The following is a 14,547-nucleotide window of genomic DNA, read 5'->3' as shown; positions in this document are numbered from 1 at the left end:
TTTCAGATATATTTGCAAAGCAGAAAAATGTAATATTTCAAGACTTAACTATGTGTCTTAGGAACTCAAGCTTTATGTTTATTTTAAGAAAACCCATAATTAATTAAAGGTAAGGAGTCAGAATCATGTAATTTTCTTAATAGGGATTCAAAATAGAGGATGAGCCAAAATTTCATGTTGGAGTAACAATTATGTCTGTCAAAGAAAAAAAAAAGGTTTCTCCACTCCCCATTGTATTTGGCCCATCCTTTCTGTTCTGGGGTGAGGGTGTAATTTGTAGAAGCAGTCTTCAGCAAATCCAGCAAATATCATTTGCAAAAATCACGCCAAGTTAAAAACAGAAACTAATTTCCACTTCAGCAGCTTGAAGTTTAGGTCAGAGGTGAAGCAATGCAGACACTTGTGTTTATAAATATTATTGAGCTCTAACACATAATGAAAGTTGTATTTTAAAACTGAGATAAACACTAGTCAAAGGAATGTCCTTTTATGTAACTGTTTGGACTCCAAAAATAATGAGAATAGCTTTCACAGTAGAAAAGAACATCCATCTCAGGGCTGGCCTCTCCCTTTTTTCACTCCTCCACAGATCCACCTCTTTCTGTTCCTCTGGCTTTGGTATTCAGCAAGCAATTTTGTCTTTGGCAGGAAGGTTTCTGCATGCTGGTGATAAAAGTTTTGCCACTCACAAGACTGAGATTCTTCATAAGGAAGAAAAACCTTATACAGCATCCTCATAAATGATGTTTCTATATACTGGGATCCTAAGGGCAATGGAGACTATATATGCCTTATAACATTTAGGACCAAGTCCCTGAGATAAGAATTTAATAGCTGGGCCATGTTTTCAAGAGGAAGATCAGAAACTGACAGTAAAGCATGGAAACTGACCGTCAGCTCAACATTTACAGTTTCTGCAAGCTGGGTACCTGCAGGCTTTGATTATGACTTTCAGTAGACCCAAATTCTGGCTCTGCATGAAGGGTGCCTAAATGAATTCCTGAGGATCATGTACCTGGCAAGATGAAGGACCATATGCACTTCTTCTGATTCACCTCCCTGGCTGCAGGTATGTCCCCCATGTTCTTTGAGGGCTTTCTTTTCTCCAATATTTGCTCCAGGTACAAACCTGAGGTTCTGTCTCAGAAAAGACCCTCACCAAGGTCTTTTCTTGCTAAGCTGATCAAACAGACACCACACAAAGAATTTTTTCTGGTTGAGTCATGTGCAGAGGTTTCCATGCTCTTCCTCTGCCTCAGTGCAGTACCTGCTCGCTGAGTTTGGACCAGTCTTGAGTGGTACCTTGAGCTAATGCTGCACTCAGAAGGGGAAAAATCCCCTGATATGATGCTTTCAGCTGCATAGAAACAAGGAACTGGTGTCTGGCAGTAATACCCAGTACCCTCACCCCTACTGCCTCAGTGGCTGACTAGAGCCATGGACATCTGGGACACTGTAGATTGGTCAAATCAGTGTTTGTTACAGGCATTCTGCCCTTTCAGGTTAGAAAGGGTGAGCAAACATTTGCAAATGAATCCCCTACAGACCCTAGTCTAGACAAAGCCAGTGAATGGGTGTTTAAGTTGGATTTGGAGGATTTGGCAACCAGCCAGGCTACTTCTTCCCTATTTGTAGCAAGCTGTTAAAAACAGGATAAAGTTCAGGAGGCTCAGATCTGCCCTTCAAAAAAATCCATATAATTGAGGAGTTTCTCTCACTGACACGTTTCTATTTCTGTTGTCAAAAGGAAAGAAAAACTAATAATGTTGGGGTTTAATAACAGAATATCCCTGACATACAGAAGGTCTTTAGATTTTGATTGGGAGATTACAAGGTAGGCTGCTGTTACCTGTGTGTAGTAAATGGTGCACCGTGAAATCATAACTGAAGGGCTGAGGTGCAGGTCAGACATGCCACAAATAAAAACATAAAAGAGGGGGAGAGCTATAATATCTTTCATTTCTCTTTCACCCTGCAGGGATTTAGGAACAGTAATAAGTAAGTAGGTTTACAGCTGTCCACAGCTGAGGGGTTTTTGAACACCAATATTTTACAGACATGATAAGTTTAGGACCAGGGTTTCTTAATGATCACAACCGGTCCAAATTTCAGCCTTAGTATCTCAACAGAAGTTCACAATTACGTCTAAAACACCAACAAGAATGAAAGTGGTAAAATACCCATTATAGGATCTGATTTGCTGCCTTGCATCCTTGTTATTGGTGGCAGGCAAAAACAAACAAAAAAAGTACCCATCTTAAAATGGAAGTTCAGTGCTATAAATAACCATTCCCTGTGAGATCTTTGAAAGATATGCATTCAGTTTACTGAAAAAAACCCCCATATTTTTCTTTCTGTCACCAGAGTAGAGACAATATAGCTACACATGAACATACTGCAATCTGACTCAAACACTTCCCTGGAGAATTTTCAGTTAAGTTTTTATTTTACAATTTTTATAGTCAGCAATGATACTTAAAACACAGAAATAACACAGTTTAACTTGAAGTTATCAGGCTGAATCTCCACTCTCGATCAAAAACTCCTGAACTGACTTTTAAAATGAGTGAATTCATACGGCATTTATGGTGCAGGAATATGTAGGGACTGTTTGGATGTCATTTTTATAAGGACACTTCTTATAGTACCTGAAGCTGCTATAAATTGAATTATGGAATATGAAAGTCCTTAAGGTTTATGGCAGAGTTTGTGACTGCTGAAATGAAGACAAAGAACCTGAGGTAACAGGTGTGTCAGCAGCACAGAGGCTAAGTATGATTCATTTTGTTGTAAAATTAAAACACAGTATTTTCTGTGAATATTTGAATTCCATTCTGGTGAGTAAATACTGGTTTTCTATTAATTCATACTGAATGAGATACTTTGCCTCTTTGATGTTGAATAGACTATATTGCACTATAAAGTTTTAGTGCTGTTATTTCTTTTACCACTAATACTTTTACAGTTTCACAGCTATTACACTGCCATTCTCCTTGGCCTTGAAAATATGTTCTGTGCAGTGATCCCACAGAATCCGTTTATGCATTTCACTCTTCTGAGTTTGTTCATTAGAGCAGTAATTACTTGCAGGAGCAGAGCTTGCCTTTTCAGGTTCTAAAACATGCTACTCTACTCTAATTAGGTTCTTTGAAGCCACCACATCCTGTAAATAATTCAAACATATCTGATTCATGCCAACACATCCAAATGACCTGTAAATGTAATTTCATACAGAACAGATACTGGGATACCAATTCCTAGATTTCTGCCTCTTCTGAGGTGCTGGGATGAAACAGGAGTTGCTATTGTACTGGGATCTTTTGGGGTCAAGAAGTGGCCTGGTGTCCCAGGCTCCTCCATGCCAGCATCAGGCAAGGTCCAGCTTCAGCTTCAGCAGCAGGACAGCAACTTGATATCCACAGAATCACAGAATCACACAGTAAGGTGCGTTGGGAGTGATCCACAAGGATCATGGAGTCCAGCTCCCAGCCCTGCACAGCACCATCCCCAAGAGTCACACCCTGTGCCTGAGAGCATTGTCCAAATGCTTTTTGAGCTCTGTCAGGCTGGTGTTGTGATCACTGCCCTGGGGAGCCCATTCCAGTGTCCTTCTGGAAGAAGAAACTTTTTCTAATGTCCAATCTAAACCTTACCTGACACAACTTCAGGCCATTCCCTCGCATCCTGTCACTGGTCACTACAGGGAAGAGATCAGTGTCTGCCCCTCCTCTTCCCTCGTGAGCAAGCTGGAGACTGTAATGAGGTCTCCCCTCAGTCTCCTCTTCTCCAGGCTGAACAGACCAAGTGTCCTCAGCTGCTCCTCATAAGGCTTCCCCTCAAGGCCCTTCACCATCTTTGTTGCCCTCCTTTGGATGGTCTGTAATGTCTTAATGTCTGTCTTATATTGTGGCACCCAGACCTGCCCCCAGAACTCAAGGTGAGGCCACCCCAGTGCAGAGCAGAGTGGGACAATCCCCTCCCTTGCCCGGTGGCGATGCTGTGCCTGATGCTCCCCAGGACACCCCAGGTTGGCCCTCCTGGCTGCCAGGGCATTGCTGACTTACATTCAACCTGCCATCAACCAGGACCCCCAGGTCCCTTTCCATGGCACTGCTCTCCAGCATCTTGCTCTCCAGTCTGTTTGTTCGTTCATCTAGGGTTATCAAGTCCCAGGTGTAGAATCTGGAACTTCCCCTTGTTGGACTTCTATGGTTGGTGATTGCCCATCTCTAATTTGTCGAGGTCTCTGCAGGTTCTCTCTGCCTTCAAGGGAGTTAACTGCTCCTCCCAGTTTTGTATTATCTGCAAACTTGCTTAGTATCCCTTCCAGTCCTGTGTCCCAGTCATTTGCTAGTATGGATGCATTTGTCAAGCCAGAAGCTTAGCTGAAGTTTTGCAAAAGGCTTTGGTCTGTGGTGGATAAGGAGAGGAGCCAACTTTGGACACTTGAAGAAGTGAGGTCAAGACAAGTGTCAGCTGAATGATAAATATGATGGCTGATACTGCATTTAGTCACCACAGGAAGAGGTATTTACTTTCAAAATAAAATTGGAGAGATATTTAATGTTGGTGAACACAGTACCTCTGAAAGACACCGCAGTGGAAACTCTGGCTTACCCCTACCCCCAAACAAATGCACCAAAGGTACCAGTAAAATAATGCAAAAGTAGCAGCCAGACCAATCCAGCAGTGTGCTGCCCACTGACCCTGGAGCAACTTCAAAGCCATAAAAGTTGCCCACTTCTACGGCCCACCTAATCTCTGACTTGTCCATTTAAGAGGTGCTTTTGAAGATTACAGTAGTGTTTTGTTGTTGTTGTGGGATCTCTCTGTTCTCCCCAACCCCTCCCCTTTTTTTTTCTTTTCTTCAAGCCAATTCCTGCACCAGTAGGAAGCAAGCAATCCCATTTCTCACACAGCACTAAAATATCCACGGAAAATAATTTGTTGTTAACATCGACTTAGGCTACAGTTGAATACCCAAACATGAACACCACCTGCTTGTCTTTCATGTTAAGGGGACCATTCACATGCTCCCAGCTATATGTTTTTAACTGTCTCAGTGGATCTGTTCCACTGAAGCAGAAGATCTTAAAGATCTGCCTCAAAGATCTTGATTCAAACATGCCTTTTCTACTTGCTTCTTTAATGCTAAACAGCAGCTCCTTGAGAAGGCAAGGAAGTCCAAGCAGGGGTGATATCTTCTAGATATTAAAAGTGAGTATAGAAAAGTATCAAAAAACATAAAATGAAACAAATTACACAAATTCTGATACATTGTTCATAATGAAAAGAGAAATGTGATAGCTTAATATACTTTATGAAAATGTTTAAAAAATTGGATGGAATACTTGCATTAAAATTACAACTTGATTTTTAATTCTATGGACACAGTTTCATTATTTAGACATTTCTAAGCATTTACCTTAGAAATATTTTGTGGTCATGTCTTCTGAAGCCACGCTGAAACCCATTGCAGGGCTGGTGCTGATACCTTTTAACTCAACAGCAGGGATCTCAGCAGCAGTAGATGTCTGAGCATGTTAGGATATGCTTTAAATAATCAAAGTTTAAGAGAGTACACTTGCACAAAACAACAGTAGAGTTTTTTATTAGAAAGATAACCCCAACAAGACAAAAGAAATTTAGTCATTAGATTTTGGAAAAGAGATAAAATGTTCCTGTACATTCTATAAGGACCCTTCTGATTTTCTTCTGTGACCTCTTTTCAAGCCCTAGCCAAGTTGCCTTGTGACCGTCTCTATGAGCTTGAGGACAGACAAAAAAGTGCCCATTAAGAGCTACCTACCACACAAATGCACAAGAGCTATGAAATGCATTTATTGAACTAGTTTTTATAACTCAAAGCCAATCTATTTTGTTCAGCTTCATTATGAAAAGGACAGCTGAAGCACACGGCTATACAAGAAATTCTTACTACTTGCCTCATCAACAAAATCACAGGACAGATGGGATTTTGTGACCTTCCAATTATATCCTAAAACTCTCCTTTCACTCAGTCCAACCTGCATGCATGTACCCACATCTGTGACCTTGGGAATAGCTGGGGAATTTGCCACTGTGTGTGTGCTTTCACTTCTGCTGTGCTATGGGGCTGGATGCTGCTGTGTGCACCAGCCATGCTCACCACAAGGAGGGATAAGAAAGATTTTACTAAGGGTTATGAAATTGTTGTGCGGTTGGATCCCATAACCTTGAAGGTAAGAGCTCTCCCTGCTCCACTATCAGAAATACACTGGTTGGCACAATTAGTAATCTACAGAAAGAAAGGTTGCAGTAGAATCAAGCAGTCCAAACCTAATATCTTAGAAATCCTGGAGTCGTCTGTTTAAAATCAGCTGTGTTTAAGGAACAGGTGAAATACAAATTATTTTAAGATGAAACTGACCTATAACTGCAGTATACCACTTTGCCATTTTCTCTTAAACAAATAAAACCCCCAAGTACATAATGTTGTAAAATAGTGGGAATTTAGTCTGATAAATTATTAAAAACAGCTAAACAGATAATGAAGAGCAATACATGAATGATCTACATTTCAAAAGCCAAAATACAGCTGTGCTGTATTTCTTACAATTAGTTTTGCTGTCATGCTCATCCTGTGCAGAACTTAGCAGATCCACTGTAACAGTGAACTTTCCAAGTACGTATTCTACGAAAGGACATCTCATTACACAGCCAATTAAAACGATTTGTTTGTTCATGATGGAATCTAATGTAGAGATTAGTTTTCTTCCAATAGATACCTTCTGCTAAGAAGACAATAAGGCACAACTTTATAATTGTGCTAGTTCCACTGGGAGCTACAAGGAGTTTGTGGAGCTGATAATTCTTTAGTGCAAACGAACAAACAATAAAGACAAGACACTTAAGAAATTTTCCACAGTGAAAATTCAGAAACATTGCAGTATCCTAAGAAAATGTTGGCAGTTAAAAACCCTAGGACTGTGTTATATTACCATCTTTATTGTATTACTTATGTAATAATATTTATGATATTATTATATTAGCATGTATATTACATTATCAGCTTTATTGTTGATGCATCAATGAAGTCTTTATCTTGAGGATTTTAAGACCAAAAAATCGATATTGCAAAACCTTGTTCCTTCCCAAGCAAGATACCAAAGATGCTGTAAAAGTTGTCACAGTGACAAAGTTTTGAGCTCTGTTTCTCAAATGAACACATTAACCATCAAAGCCAATCTGGGCATAAAATTCGGTACCTTATATGAATGCATTTTAAAATTGCAAAGAAAAACCTGTAGAGCCTTATAGCCTTTGCTTGTAATGAATGTAAATAGAAATTTGCTATGAGGCACTCAGAGCAATATGCACCCCGCACAGTGTAGCCTGTTCATCAAAACTGCAGTGTGCACAAACCCACAGATTAAAGCATGAGGCATAGAGGGAACAGGAGGAAAGAGGCTGCAGTTTTTTAAAAACTAAGCTGAAACTGAACCAGGCATATTTTCTGGGGAGAAAATAAGGGTTTCTGTAGCTCACAGTGGAGTTGATTTTGGTGTAGAAGCTTAACCGGTGTTATTGCTGCAATAGAGGCATTCATGAAACACTCAGGTAGTTTTTTGGCTCCAGAGCTTGTTTTTCATTTCTTAGTTTGGGAGGGAAATGCAGTAGAATGAGGACCATCAATAAGATCAGGGACAGATCTGATCTCTCAAAGCTGGTGGAGAGATTGATAGTCCTTGTTGCAGACCACATAATCCCAGAGGAAATGCTGAGAAAGCCTGACATGAAGGACTAATCATCCTTCTGGGCGTGGGTCACTCTGCAGCAGTGGCAGCAAACTACCTTATGGATGATTCTGACACTGCTATCAAAGTGATGAGAAAAGGTGGGTGCTGTTGGCAGTGATGGGGAGAGGATGTGACCCCTGATGCTCCTTACAAGTTGTATTTATGGGTGTCCAGCACCTCACACTCTTCTCTCCAGGACAGTTAGTATGTCAGGAGAGACAAAAAAAAAAAAATACTGGTAATGAAATATTAGTACTGAAAGAATAAATATGAGCACTGCAAGTACTCCCTTTCATCCCTTCTCCTTAGCCCTGGGAATCCAGCCCAAAAATGAGGGAGGTGAAGGAGGTCTCTGACAACTCTGGGGAAGAGCTGCTGCACTCCTTGCATCTAAGGAGAACTCCCAGGGTGAGACACGGGTTTCATCACAAGTGATTCAGTGGCCCAGGCCTGAGGGTTTTATCCACACTGCACTATTAATCAGAGAATCATGTTTCCTTTTCTTGGAGGCAAAAGTTTGGTTTATATCATTGGATGATTAAAATTAGAAACTAAAAATGTGGTGTATGCTCATATACATCCAAAGGTAGGAATTTTCCTCAGGGTATTTAAATTGCCTTAAGCAGACCTCCTATTATAGCCACAAGTGTGTGGAACTAGCATTTCCCTTACCTTGTGACTTTATCATCTTTCAAGTTAGTGCAAAGTAGCAGTCAAGTACCACAAACCCAGAAGTTTGTAATACTGCATTTTGGGTCGGTAACTCTCCAAGGTGCAGAATAAAAGATGGTTTGGTACAGTATTTGAGCTATTTTCCTTTGGACAATAAATGCCAGTTTGAAACATCATTATTATTCTTATTGTGGATAAAATTAGAATTTAAACTTGTAAAATATATGGCAAAAGCTGTTGATATAATGAAATGAAGTTTGGAGCTGATGAATAGTTTATAGTGTGAATGCTCAAACAAGATAAAGAATGGAGCTAATGCTGAAAAAAATGAGCTGGATACATCTCATTAAGAGCTTACTGCTGTATTTGCATTTTTGTTTAATACTCAAATCCTGAAGCACTGCAAATGAGCTGTAACTTTGCAGTCTTTAAAAAATAAATAAAGATTAGATAAATGCAGATGCTATGCAAATAGTCAAGCAGCAGCAGGCTACTGGGCAGCCATTAACAAGTGCTGGGAAGTTACACAGGTGATCATGAAAAACCTTTCCAGGAAGACTAAATGCCACAGAGATGTGTAAGTTCCTTCTGCTTCTTTCCTTGAATTTGTCATACAGGCTATTCAGAAGTAATCTGGAGTTATGCCTTGTTATTTACGGAAAGCTGATGTATCTGTAGGTGGGGAAATACATGTAGTATTGCAGTCATGTACAGAAGAGACAAATAGTATAATTGCACAATGCCTGAGTTATTGCAAGGGAAAAGAAAAAACCTTTTCTGTTATTTCTAGTTCTTCATTATCAAGTAACATACGAGTATCTCCTGCACTCGCAATCACAACCAGACCTTCTAAAAATTACTTTTCCTAGATCAGATGAGACAGTTGCTCATTTACACCCCAGATTACAAAAGCATTTTAAAAATTTTTCTTTCACTATCCATTTATTTGTCTTCCCCATATGTTCTTACTGGTTGTTTGTTACAAAAGAGATTTATAGTTTAAAACTCCATCTTATTTATCCCCTTCCTTTTAATGAGCAACTATAAAATAAGCATCATTTTCCTAATGTGCATTTTGAGTGTCAGAAACAGGCAATTTAAATGTGAAGCTTCAAAGTGCTATTAATGCTGCAATTTAGTGACAAAATATCTCTCAGTTTTCAGTACCTCTTGCCACTATTTCTTCATTTCAGTGATTTACTGTATTATTTCTCTGCCTGTAATAGCTAGTGGCCTAAGTAACCGGTTTATTTTTGTATTTCTCTTCACATTAATACCCTTTGGTAATGCTTGGCTCTACCTTTGTTTGACAGTCAGCCAAGAGGAATGCAACATAAGCCCCACATTGTGCCAGGCCCTTCACGACACCTTTTTGAGATTGTCTCTCCATTCACTGACTGTGTATGACTCCTGAATACTAACTTGGAAAAGCTCAGCCTGCCATAAATGGCTCCAGTCTCGCCAGAGAGTGCCAACCACTGCTTTCTTCCCCTGATGACAAGGGGGAAAAGCTGTCACAATGACTAACATGAAAACCTAAGTAATGATAGAGATTAGAGGGTTTCTTGATGATTAGCTCAGCTTCATCTGTTCTGAAGCCTTTAGAGAGGATGAACTCTGTCTCAAGAAAGGCACTGTTGCTCAGTGAGTTTAGCAGCCTCTTCTCTCAAACACTCTACAAACACAAGTAAGTTCTTAGCACTCAGTGTGTGGCAGGCACAGTTTCAGGGTGCTGGATTTTATGCCTGCCTGCATGAGGCACAATGTAAATTATCCAGCATCCTGCTGTTATTTGAAGATATTGAAAGTTTTTTTCCATTTAAATGTGCACTCAAAATCCAGAGACTGTACCACCATACCTGCATTAGATATACACTTGTGCTGAAAATGTTGTCAGACGGCTTCATATAAACAGGTCTTTTGTGAGAATATATTGTGGTGCTTTGAAAGCTGCAAAAGGACAAATTGTGCTCATCAAAGTCCTTCCAGGGTCTTCTCCTCTTCTCCTCCCAGACTTCAAAGCCTATAAAACAGTGTAGGTACCCTCATCATATACAAACTGTGTATGATGCAGGGATGGCTTAGCATCAGTGTTGCCATTTTGGGCTGAGGAAATAAACACCAGAGTTGTGAGGTACCTGTCCTAGTGTTGTACAGAAGATCTATTACAAAATTTCCTTGCTCTGTGACCTAATCCAATATTGCTAATTGGCTGACATAAATGCATTCCAGTGATGGTGTCTCCCAACAGCAAAATCAAGTAAAGAGCAATATTTGCCATTGGAAAAAATATCGGTTGCCACAAATTTGGTCCTGAATTTGACTCTTGTGTCCCAGCAGATCAGAAGCCCACTTTTGTTGAGATTTTGTCCTGTAGTTGAAATGTTGGCAGAAATACAGGACTCCAGTTCTGGGTGATAAGTACAGGGAAAGAATAGCCTCCTCCTCTGCCTGAGTGTTTAAAAAGCCTGGGGGGGTTATTCCTAGAGGAGGAAAAAGGTGTTCACTAATGAAGTAAAATAAAAAAAAAAGATGGCCTTATTGGGAAACTGAATGCTATATTGTGATCAACAGCTCATTTTGATGCCACAAGAGCAAATTTCCTTTCACTTATTGGAAGGATAATGACCCACTGATGTAGCAGAGGATGTGATGGGCATATGTCTCATGGGTGGTGAGGGAGGTTGTTGCTGAACTAAGTTCCCTAAAGAGAAAATCAATGCTGTTGCACCCAGAAAAAACATCTGCCACTATATTTGTAAAATCTACCTAGGCTTGTCAATTTTATTTCTACTTAGATGTATGTTTGTACAATATTTAGCACTGGAACACACTTTTTTTTTATCCCAAACTGCATTTCTTCCTGGAGTAGGAAGCCCCCCATCACTTTAGCTGGACCACCCCCCATCCCCAAAGCCAAAGCACTCTGAGGTTTAGGGGAGACTGGTTGCATAGGAAAATTGCTAGTGTAGCTCAAAAATTGTTAGTGTAGGCTACGGATTGGACAGTGCCATGGAATGAGCTTTGTGTAAATCTCCCAAAACTTCAAGATCCTGTGCAAAATTTGGATCACCTGGCAGCTGAAATACACTTGCCCTTTGTCCACTTCTTGAATTTTAGACCATATGTGCCTGAAAATCTGCCATTATGACTCCAGTTTATCCTCACCTGCTCTTCACTCTTACACCAGATTTTACTGTGAGAAGACTTAAGTTTGCATAGAGCCTGAAACAATAGCTTGAAAAACACATATTCTCCACCTGCAATAAAATAAAAAAAATACTGAAATTTTCTAAGAGAAGCACGAAATGTCACTTCACTGAATGAGTTCACCTGAAAGAACAGATCAACCAGAAAATTGTTCTCTACATGCACCTGAATGCTCTTTGATTGCCACAGTCAGTCACAGACCATCACATTAGTCTTTGAAAGAAGAAACTGCAGGCTTACTGTGGAGACTTGAGGACATTAGGCCAGCAGGGCTTGTAGACACTCTGAAAGTTTCTCATACGGTGATTCACTGCTGAGCATTTTGCAGTTTAGCTGACCACAGAGAAGGCTGTCAACTATTTTTCCAAGTGCTAATCATCACACTTTTGTGGAGAATGAAAGAGGGACATAATAGTAATGAGCAGTGCCTTAGAACAAGAAGATGAAGCTGGGCCATCTGAGAGCACCATTTCAGGCACACATACAAGATCCGTGAATTTAGGCTGGTCCTTCTGCATGGCAGAATTACCTTTTTGTTTCGCATGTGAAACAGTAATTTATCTTTTACTCATGTTATTTATGGGGTAAATCGGTAATTTTCTTATTCTGGCATTTTAATTTTCTCTGAAGAGACAGATTTGTTAAAGAAAAGCTACAAAAATCATCCTCTTGTAGCAGTACCCCTCAAGAAGGGAGCAGTCTTTTTCCCTTTGAGTGAAGTTTGCACAGTGTTATGAGAAGAGAAAGATCTTAATGACTCAGTCCATTGTATTCATAAGCCATGTGAACTGTACAAAAAATATTTCATACTTTTACCACATTTTCACCATATTTTTCAGTAGAAAAGGAAAATCCAGACATAAATGTGGAATTATGTAGTTCAAGTTTATTAAGTCTACTTGACCCATATGTCATATACTGACATTTTAATTTTATTGCCTGACATTTAACAAAGCCTTAGCAGTCCTGGAAAAGTTAATGATTAAAAAAGTAAAAAAAAATATCTCTGTGGAATTAACTAAAATATATGCAAATAAAATAATTAGCAGCGTCTTTTGTTTTATCATATAAAATTTTTCACTATCATGATTTTTAATTGCATATTCAGCAGGTATTTATCCACAGCCTTTTGACTAACAGCTTGCCCTATTTATTTAAATAGTGGTTGTTTCTTTAAATAGGCAATAATAAGGAGAGACCAATATTACAATAATTTATAATATTCCTATCATGTATTAGACTTTTCTTTCCTTCACACTACTGACCTGGAGAGCCTCTATTATAGGAATGAAAATACTACATTGCCTTTGCATATTTCCTACAATAGGATCATGTCCCTCCCAGCTATTTGCAAGAAGTCCTACAGGAACAATTATGAAATACTCTCATTCATTTGGCACAATGGCATATGGAAATTTCCTGCAACACTAATTACTATGGTTGCAATCTTTAGCCAAAAATGTCAGTGCCTAGGACATAATTAGGCTGCAGCAGGATTTTAAAACTGACCTTCTAGTTTAGTTAATTGATTTGCCAGTTCTTTTCTTTTTTCTTTTTTTTTCCAGAGAATCCTGTCACATCAGTTTTTAAGAGATTTTAATTAAAAAGATATCACTACTTCTAATGCTAGCAGAATGTCTAAAAGCAGTTGTTAAAACATTTTTAGCAAATAAAGCAACGAGGTCAAGTCCCTATTGCTTCAGAGCGCCCTGCTAGCCTTGCCCACGAGTGCTAAGATTGCCACCCAGACATTGGTGAAAGGCACTTTGCGAAGTGTAAAAGTGTAATGAAGTTCTTCCCCAATTGACTATTCTTCCCTATGCTTGCATCATCCCTCTCTGCTGATAGTGATTTCTTTACGGGAACCTTTTACAGTGTTAATTAGAGATCCATTTGAATCAAAATACAGAAACCAACACACTGAAAATCTTGGGAAGATTGAATTGTTCCAAAATCTCCAATGAGCGTCTGAGGCTGGTTTCTCATTTGAACCAAAAATCTTAATATAAATTCAGTTTCAGCATTTTAAAGACAGAACTGTGAGAGAGATTTTTTTTTGTTCAGTTTTATCTTGACATGAGCCAAAATATGCCTTTTATTCTATCCTCTTTCTTTGTGACAGTTACTCTGCTGAGAAGTTACACATTACTCTTTCCTGTGGAGAAAATTAAAAACAAGCTATCTAGCAGTCCCAGCTCTGCAGCACAGTCCAGCTACTGAACTGTGTCATACTGTTTTAAAAGAAGAACTATAGTACATCCCCTGAAATGGAAGCAGCTGTGGCTTTTTAGGTGCTGAGGAATCAATAAAAGGATGAAAAAGTACATGGACAAGCCTCAGACTGCTCTTGACACACGCACCCGGACACAATTACGAGCTATAGTGTCCTATAATGATAGGGGTTTTACAGCTAGGATTTAATCACCTGGAGCATGCATGTTGCCAGCCAAACCATGCAAATTAACCTTGTGCTTATGCAAAATGGAAAACTTGGCTGGAGACATTAATTTGCTTCTAAAATCCAGAGTGTATTACGTTGACTGAAACACTTTAATAAAACAATGCAACTTCCAGTAATTCTCCTTGCCATTTAGTAATGTTGACATACCTAGCAGGAAAGTACACTAGGTCTGTAATAAGCCTTGAGTAGTAAATTGCATTTCTTCTCCATCTGTGGTGTCACCCTGGAAGAACCACGTGCCCCACTGTCAGCCCTTTCTGTCCTTCTGGCATGGAGACACAGGCCCTTCTGACTCCCCCTTGACTGGTTTTGTATTCAGCTTCAGTTTTGGTGAGTTCTTTCTTTTTCCATAGTAATACACCACCTTTCAGAGACATTTTATTTGGAGGTTTCAGAATAGTTTTTCTTACTTTAATTTTTTTTTTC

The 14,547-nt window shown here is 39.4% G+C and overlaps 1 long non-coding RNA gene across 1 annotated transcript in view; it reads left to right on the top strand.

Annotated features, from left to right (window-relative positions):
* Positions 1 to 656: 656 nt before the first annotated feature.
* Positions 657 to 14,547, top strand: part of LOC109146109 — a 34,850-nt gene continuing 20,959 nt past the window's right edge. The window contains exons 1-2 of the long non-coding RNA XR_002047919.3: positions 657 to 1,069; positions 14,352 to 14,451. This is a non-coding gene — a long non-coding RNA (uncharacterized LOC109146109). The remainder of the gene's footprint in view (positions 1,070 to 14,351; positions 14,452 to 14,547) is intronic.

Source organism: Corvus cornix, chromosome 1A (assembly GCF_000738735.6).
Source record: "Corvus cornix cornix isolate S_Up_H32 chromosome 1A, ASM73873v5, whole genome shotgun sequence".
In the NCBI taxonomy this organism is placed as follows: domain Eukaryota; kingdom Metazoa; phylum Chordata; class Aves; order Passeriformes; family Corvidae; genus Corvus; species Corvus cornix.
Note: the sequence above shows the minus strand (reverse complement) of the source record. Positions and strands in the feature narration are given on the sequence as shown.